The 7,331-nt window shown below is 54.6% G+C and overlaps 1 protein-coding gene across 3 annotated transcripts in view; it reads right to left on the reverse strand.

The window, feature by feature from the left end:
- The window catches only part of FAM135B (family with sequence similarity 135 member B), a 282,823-nt gene extending 278,097 nt beyond the window's left edge, over positions 1 to 4,726 (reverse strand). The window contains exon 1 of one of the 3 annotated variants that reach the window (XM_019459771.2): positions 4,341 to 4,726. The gene's annotated coding sequence lies outside the window, so the exon portion shown is untranslated. The remainder of the gene's footprint in view (positions 1 to 4,340) is intronic. The other 2 variants (XM_019459770.2, XM_019459768.2) reach the window with 2 other exon arrangements.
- Positions 4,727 to 7,331: the final 2,605 nt, after the last annotated feature.

Genomic DNA, 7,331 nt, shown 5'->3' on the forward strand with positions numbered 1-7,331 from the left:
GTCACTTCCTCCTTCTGATGGCCCTTCCCTCCAGTCTCCCCCGGGCTACATGGGGCAGATCCCTGGCTCGTTCACAGTTGGCCCTCAGGGCCTGGCATGCCAAGTGGCATGCAGCATTCTACTGATTCAGATCTCCTGTACTGGGCACCCCACAGCGCCTGTCCATCCACACCAGAGGTGGAAAGCCACAGGAAAGGGTGGTGGCCCATGGCATCAGTTTCCTTTGTGGTGCCAGAATCTCCCTCAGGAATCACTCCTGAGGTGGGTACAACTACCTAGAAGTGATTCATGTCTGAGCACAAACATTTCATGCTGCTGAGTACCCAGAGCCTGGGAAGCTCAGCAAATATTAGAGATGTCTACAAATCTCCTCCAGCTCGCCCAGTAAGATCGGGCTTTATCCATATAGTTTCTTGTATTTTGAATGAAGGTGATCTTTCAGCGTGGACTGAGAAGCAGAGCATCTTGCCTGGGGCTGGATAAGAACTGGGCTGGCACAAAGATGGGTGGCATGCACGTCCTAAGTCCCAGGGTCCTCTTGAGGGACACTGGCCTTCTAGACGGGGGAGAATTCTAAAAGAAGGGAAATATGGTGGTTATGGTGAATTAAAATGTAGAGTCTGGACAGGTGATGAGTCTTGACCAAAAGGACAGCCAAGAGCCACAGATGTGGCTTTGGTGAAGAGAAACGTAGGCTAGGATATGGAAACACTGAAAAAGTAGAGCCAGATGGAGCCATGGAAATCATCCAGGCCATTTACAGATGAAGAAACTGAGGCCCAGAAACTGAGGTAAGGTACAGAGCGACGGTCCATATGCAGTTAATATCAGAGCTAGAATGAGGGCTCAGTCTGCAAATCTAAATCTTTAGCTTATTCTATTCCCCCATGGTATCTTGCATGAAAAACACAGCTCTGGGTATATTAGTATTCTCTCTCTCTCTCTCTCTCTCTCTCTCTCCTTCTCCCTCTCTCCCTCCCTTTCTCTCTCTGTAAGAAAGGTAGGCAAAATACAAGGAGGAAATGCATCAGGGGCATTTCAAAAAATTCTGAAACCTTCTATTATTGGCAATTATATCTATCATTTGAAAATTACAGATATCATGGCACTTCCCTTACTGTACATCTTCCCGATCCATCTTGAAAGGTAGCCGTTATTATAATGCTATGCAGATATGGCAAAGGGCTGATGGGGACAAAATGACTTACTGAAGGTCACACAGAGCTCACAAGTGGAAGAGCCAGAATTTCCAGCCCATCTTGTCTGGTGCTATGTAATCAGACATAGAGATTTTGCTCATTTCCCAGAACAACAACAACAACAAAATTTAAGGAAGATAAATAATGTATTGAGTATAGTATTTTATAGTTTATGAACTGCTTTTACTGCACACCTATCCATTCACTCCAAACTCTCAGCATCCCTGTTAGATGGGTAATATCATCCTCATTTTACAAGTGAGGAAACTGAGGCATGAGGAGATCAAGTGTCCTACGTCTGGGTCCCTTACAACCGGATTCAAATCTAGCCTTTCTTGATCCAGTCTATGTCCTTTTCCATAATACTAGAAATCAAGGAAAGAAATTGAAAGGAGACAAATACATTTTGAGTTTAAAATATTCCATCAGATGTTTTCAGCAAATGTTATATGAAGGCCATTCAACACTAGATTACAGTTATTCTAAAGTACCCACTTGAAAAAAAAATGAGCATTTTAAGGCAAAATATGTGTTTCTGTTCTCCTTCACTGTGCTTCAGTGGGCTGACCCTAATAATGCACAACAACCCAGCAAGCATCCTTCAGGCTTGCTGCACATACTGAGACGGGGAGAATGTGGCCGGGGCAGCCTTGGTGCCAGCCTCTTCCTGTGCATGTGGTCATGTTGAAGGTAAGGCTCCTTCACTTACTCAACTGCTCACCGGGGCAGTTGTATGCCAGGTGCTGGGGCCCCAACCATGGTAGAACAAGGCAAGGTTCCCACCCTCAGGAAGCATGAACTCTAGAGACGGCAGACATATGGGCAAGCAATGACAATGTGACACAGCACAGGCTGACAGAGAGCAGGCCCAAAGTGCCGTGGGGGCGCAGAGAAGAGAGCAGGAAGGCTTCCCATCAGGAGGGGCATTGGAATTGGGTCGCAGAGGGAAGACGAAGTGGGAAATGGTCATTCCAGGCAGAGAGGCCAGCATGACCAGAAGGAGGGGTTTAAAAGAGCAGAGAATGGTAGAAGGCAGTCCTGGCTCCTTCCAGAAAATTATGGTTCCCTCACCGATGACATCAAGCAGAAAGCGTTCAGTCAAATTGGACAAACATTCGGTAAATATGTGCCATTATGGAGCAGAGTTGTGTGAAGGTTAAATCTTGCCCACGAGGAGCTCTGCCCAACGTATCCATCTAACCAGCATTTAAATGAGTCCCTACTATGTGCAAATCCCTGTTTACACTGTGGGAACGCTTCGTCCAACTCTGAGGTGAGCAGACCTCGGTGTTCCCAAACGAGCGTGCTGCACTGGATGGCAAAGCTCTTGACTTTCAACATTTGTAAACAGGGATCACATGCTGTGCTGACCCTGATAAAACCCTCTTTGTATCTCCCTGAGTGTATCCTGGACCACACTACAGCATTTCAACTGTGAGTCACTGACCAATATTTCTACCCCCATTTCACGTTTAATGATTTGCTGATCTGAACAAGGGAGTTTCTTCAGAAGATGATGATGATCCTTTTTATTTGCATGGCATGTTAGGTTTCGAAAAGCCTTTCTCCACCCATCCCTTCCATCACCCCACTCAATGGTCACAAGAGCCTGGCAAGGTGCAAGAATTTAGTATCCCCATTCTACAGATGAGAGAGAGGAGCATCTCAAGGTCACACAGCGAGCGTATGGTGGAATGAGAGCTCAAAACCATGTCTTCTGACTCCAGATCTTGTCCTCTTTTCTCTACACCTTACCATCTGCCTGGAATACAATAATACCCTCCACATTACGACATGAATCCCAGCTGAAATGCTGGTCAAATCACATCCCCTCAGGCAACATAACTACAGCATAAATTAAAAGCCCAATTAAAGAACATGGCCTTTTAACTGGGACTTACCACCGTCCCCTGAGGCTAGGATAAAAAGAGAAAGCCCTACAAAAGTCAGTGGCTGTCCATCCTGGAAATTACCCAGAGACCCACTTACCCATATGCAAGAGCCTGTAGATCCAAATTATTCACCTAACTTTATCTCCCTTCTCTATGTTCTTCTGGGGTCCTGGCCCCCACGGAACTGGGTCTGGAATCTTTGCCCAAACCTCTGCCCCTCTCTCTAGCCCGCACATGTGGTTAACAGTCCATCCCTCCATGTGGACAGGTGCTTGTCAGCTCTGGCACATCTCTTAATAGCAGGAGCATCAGAACCTGAAGAAAAACCAATGTTTCCCTAGTTCAAATAGAGAACTGAAGCGAAATTCTCTGTCTCCGAGTGGGATAGTCTGCCAATGGCTAGAGCCCTGGGTGGCCAAGGGGACAAAGAGTGTTATTATCCTCGATGTCAGCTTTGTTTTGCTGACAATAGTGGGGTGGGTGGAGGTGGGGGATAGAAATGAGGTGAGGAGGCAGGGAGGGGGCATTTTGATTGCTCACTTATAATTTTCTATCTAGTCCCCCCCCTCCACCCCCAACAGTCAAAGGCAATAACGTGATGAACTCCAGGGATACCCCTGGGTCCCGAAACAATAATAGTTACTACTTCCCTTGTCCAAATGTCCCCTCCGGTTGCTGGGCTTGAAGGCGACTTTACAGATCAGGAGCTGGTGTGCGCTCTGGTCCCTTTCCATGTCATAGCCGAGCTGCAGTGCCCCCCCCCCACCCCCCACACCCCTGTCCCCAGCCAAGCCACAGGGAGAAGAGGTCTCTGGGTCAGCCCGGATCACAGAGCATCGCTACCACTGCCCGCTTCACCCCAACACCGGCTTCTCCCGAACCTGCCCCGGGGGCGGGGGGGGGGGGAGGGGGGGCGGTTCACGGGCTCAGAGGACCTGCCTGCACCAGGGTCTGGATGTGCTCCCTCAGCCTCCGTGTGGGACTTCCGCGGGGACCCCCTCACTGACCCAGCGGATCTCCCCGCCTGTCACCCCACATCTCCCCTCCTGCCCTCTCAGACCTGCCCAGATGTGCCTGGAGACCAGAGGACGGTCCGACCGAGGGGGAGACCGAAGGAGACAAACCACATTTCGCGGCGGAATCCCTGTTAAGTAACAGAAAGCCATCCAACTAGCGACCACGCTTCCAGAAACGTCACTGCCACCGAGGAGAGAGTTTGCAGCCGCCGACCCCGAGCGCGCTCACCTACCTGTCTCCCGCTGCAGGGCTCCCCTCGGCTCCGGGCCGCGCCGGCTCGCTGCCTGCCGGCTCTCCGCAGCGGCGGTGGGCGCTCCGCGGGGTCCGGGCGGCCGCGAGCTGGGTCTCCGGTGCCCGCGGCGAGGCTGCCTGGAGGAGGAGCGAGCGCTGCTGCCCGCGCCGCCGCCGCGGTGCTGATGCGGTTGCTATGGTTATGGAACTCCGCAGCTGCCCCCTCGCGGCGCAACAGCTGCCCGGCCGCGGCCCTCCGGGCAGCCCCGCGAGCCGGCCCGGGCGGCGAGGCTGGGCACCGGGCCGGGGCCGGCCGCCACCACTGCGGAGGAGGACGCGGCGCGGCTGCGCTGGCGCCCGGCGGCTCGGCTCTCCGCGGCGCCCGCGCTCCCGCCCCGCCCCCGCCCGCTCGCCCCCGACCCCGCGCCCCGCCCCCGCCCGCTCGCCCCCGACCCCGCGCCCCGCCCCGGGCCCGTGCGCGCGAGCCGGCGCCGGGCTCGCCGCCCGCCGGCCTGTGGGGGGCGCCCGCCTCGCCGCCCGCCCCCGCCGCCCGCGGGCCCGAGCATGCTCAGTGAGCGCTCGGGAGGCGCCCTCCCGCGTGGCCGGGCCCTTCCCGGAACCCCCGGGGGGGAGGGGGGGGGGTCGCCCGTTCCACGGGGAGGAGCGGTCCCGGGGGAGCGGCCCGGGAGGGGCTAGAGCCCCGAGCGAGCTCTGCCTCCCACCGCCCCAGGTCAGCGGGGCCATCGACCCACCGACGAGCCCAGGGGTGCTGCCCACCTGCGCCCTGCTGGACGTCGGGGGTTCAGACCTCCGTGAGACGTGGCCCCCGGGGCCGGAGGAGGAGGAGGAGGAGTGGCAGGAGGAGGGTTGGACCAGCTGCCATGTACCGAGCACCCCTCGCCAGGTGCTGCACACCCGGAGGCCCCCAGTTCTCGCCCGCCCTGTTAGGAAGGCCTCGTGGCCCTCGCCTTGTACACAGGAGGCACCGGCCCCCGACGGGGGGACAGGGCGCAGTCCCGCAGAGTGGGCTGCGCCGGCTCACGTCCCAGCAGGGACCACAGCTTGTAAACCCAGCAGCCGCGGTGACTCGCGGCTCCTCCCGTTGCGGGGTGGAGGGCGGTAATGCCTGCAAGACGGGACAAAATGCCTGCAAGAAGGGACAAGAGGAAGCAGGGGAAAGTGAAGTCTGGGGACGCTCCGTCCAGAAGGAGAGGACCCGAGCGTGCGAAGGCCTGGAGGCAAGCCAGCCAGCACCGGTTTTTATCCACACTAGCGATCCAGGACAGCGGGAGCAGAGCCGGCCAGGGGAGGTTCGGGGCTGCACGTCAGGGGCCTTGAGAGCCAAGTGAGGGGGCTGGAATTCGACCCTAATGACCACAGGGAGCCATTGAAGGAGCTTAAGCAGGAGAAAGGCTGGGTCCCCAGTTTGGGAAAGTCACCCTTGGTTGAAGAGCGTGCGTGAGGGTGAGGTGGGTATCGCCGAGAGGGCCCTGCCGCCCTGGCCAGAGGCCAGAGGGCCTTCAGAGGAAGGCCTCCTTCTGTCTGCCTTGCGTGTCCTTCCCGCAGCACCCACCCGAGCCTTGGACAACATATGTGCTCAGCAAACATTTGCCGAATGGCAAATAAATGAATATTTATCTCTCTCCAAGGAGAATATGGATTCTTTTCTCTCAGGATTTTTTTGCCTTTAAAATGTGATCAAAATAATGTGCCATTTATTTTGCCATAAACATTGCATTGTTATGCAGCCTTATTTTTGAATGTGAGCACAAGTCCCCGGCGTTTTGCTCTGCGTTTGCTGGTCCCCAGCAGCGCAGATATGCCTGCAGCACAAGGTTGGCTTGTAGCCTGATGTGTTTCAATTGCCCCAATAAAAGATCTCCAGGATATATTATTATTACACGAAAAAGCAAAGTGTGGAACAGTGTTTGTAATAAGAAAATTCTTGGGAAAGAAGCGGGGGGGGGGGGGGGGTGTGGAGACACAAATGCCTATTTGAATTTGCTTGTTTGGGCATAAAAATACGTCAGAAGTGGGGCGCCTGGGTGGCTCAGTCGGTTAAGTGTCCGACTTCGGCTCAGGTCATGATCTCGTGGTTCACGAGTTCGAGCCCCGCGTCGGGCTCTGTGCTGACAGCTCGGAGCCTGGAGCCTGCTTCCGATTCTGTGTCTCCCTCTCTCTGACCCTCCCCCCATTCATGCTCTGTCTCTCTCTGTCTCAAAAATAAATAAACGTTAAAAAAAATACGTCAGAAGGTTATGTAAGAAATGTGTAAAGTAGACCTTATTAGCTGTGGGGCTGGGGTGGGTGGAGAACCCCGTGGACAAAGTCTGGGTGAGAGAAAGACTTTCAATTGCGCTTTTATGAAACTTAAATTTTTGAACCAAAAATAAATTACACACATGCATGATGTGTTACCATCTGTATCTAGAAGCTTAATGAACCTGGAGAGGACTTCAGATGCAGTGTGCAACATGTCCCAAACGGACGTGTCCCCAGGCCCACTCCTCCCACTGCCCCAATTCCTATTGGGCACAATAGTATGATGACTTATTACCATTACGCCTGGCTCTTCAGTCCTGCTATGCTCATGGACTGCAGGTGAGGAGAGAGGAGGGCACAGAGACAGGATATGAGGTCTCCAGAAGCCCACGGTCACCAGTGCCAGGACTAGGGCGCTGTAAGGATGTTAGCTATGTGTCAGGCCCCAGGGTCTTCCCCACGATGGCAGTGATGGTGGCCATGGGCCATGGTGGCCAACATGACACCCATCATTGGAGTGACGCCCTCTGGACCCAGAGAGTCCCTCACCAGTGCCCCCCTCATGAACAAGCTCCGTGCAATGCCTCACTCCAAACTGGTACAATCTCAGACCCACAGTGTGAGGCTCTCGGCAACTAGGGGGCCACTGGAGGTTTGGAAGGGAAATCCCCATGGCGAGCCCAGGAAATAGCCCTCCACTGCCGTCCCCCTCCCTCTCAGGGAACGACCC

This window comes from Panthera pardus, unplaced genomic scaffold (genome assembly GCF_024362965.1).
Source record: "Panthera pardus isolate Hobbes unplaced genomic scaffold, ASM2436296v1 HiC_scaffold_7, whole genome shotgun sequence".
NCBI lineage: Eukaryota > Metazoa > Chordata > Mammalia > Carnivora > Felidae > Panthera > Panthera pardus.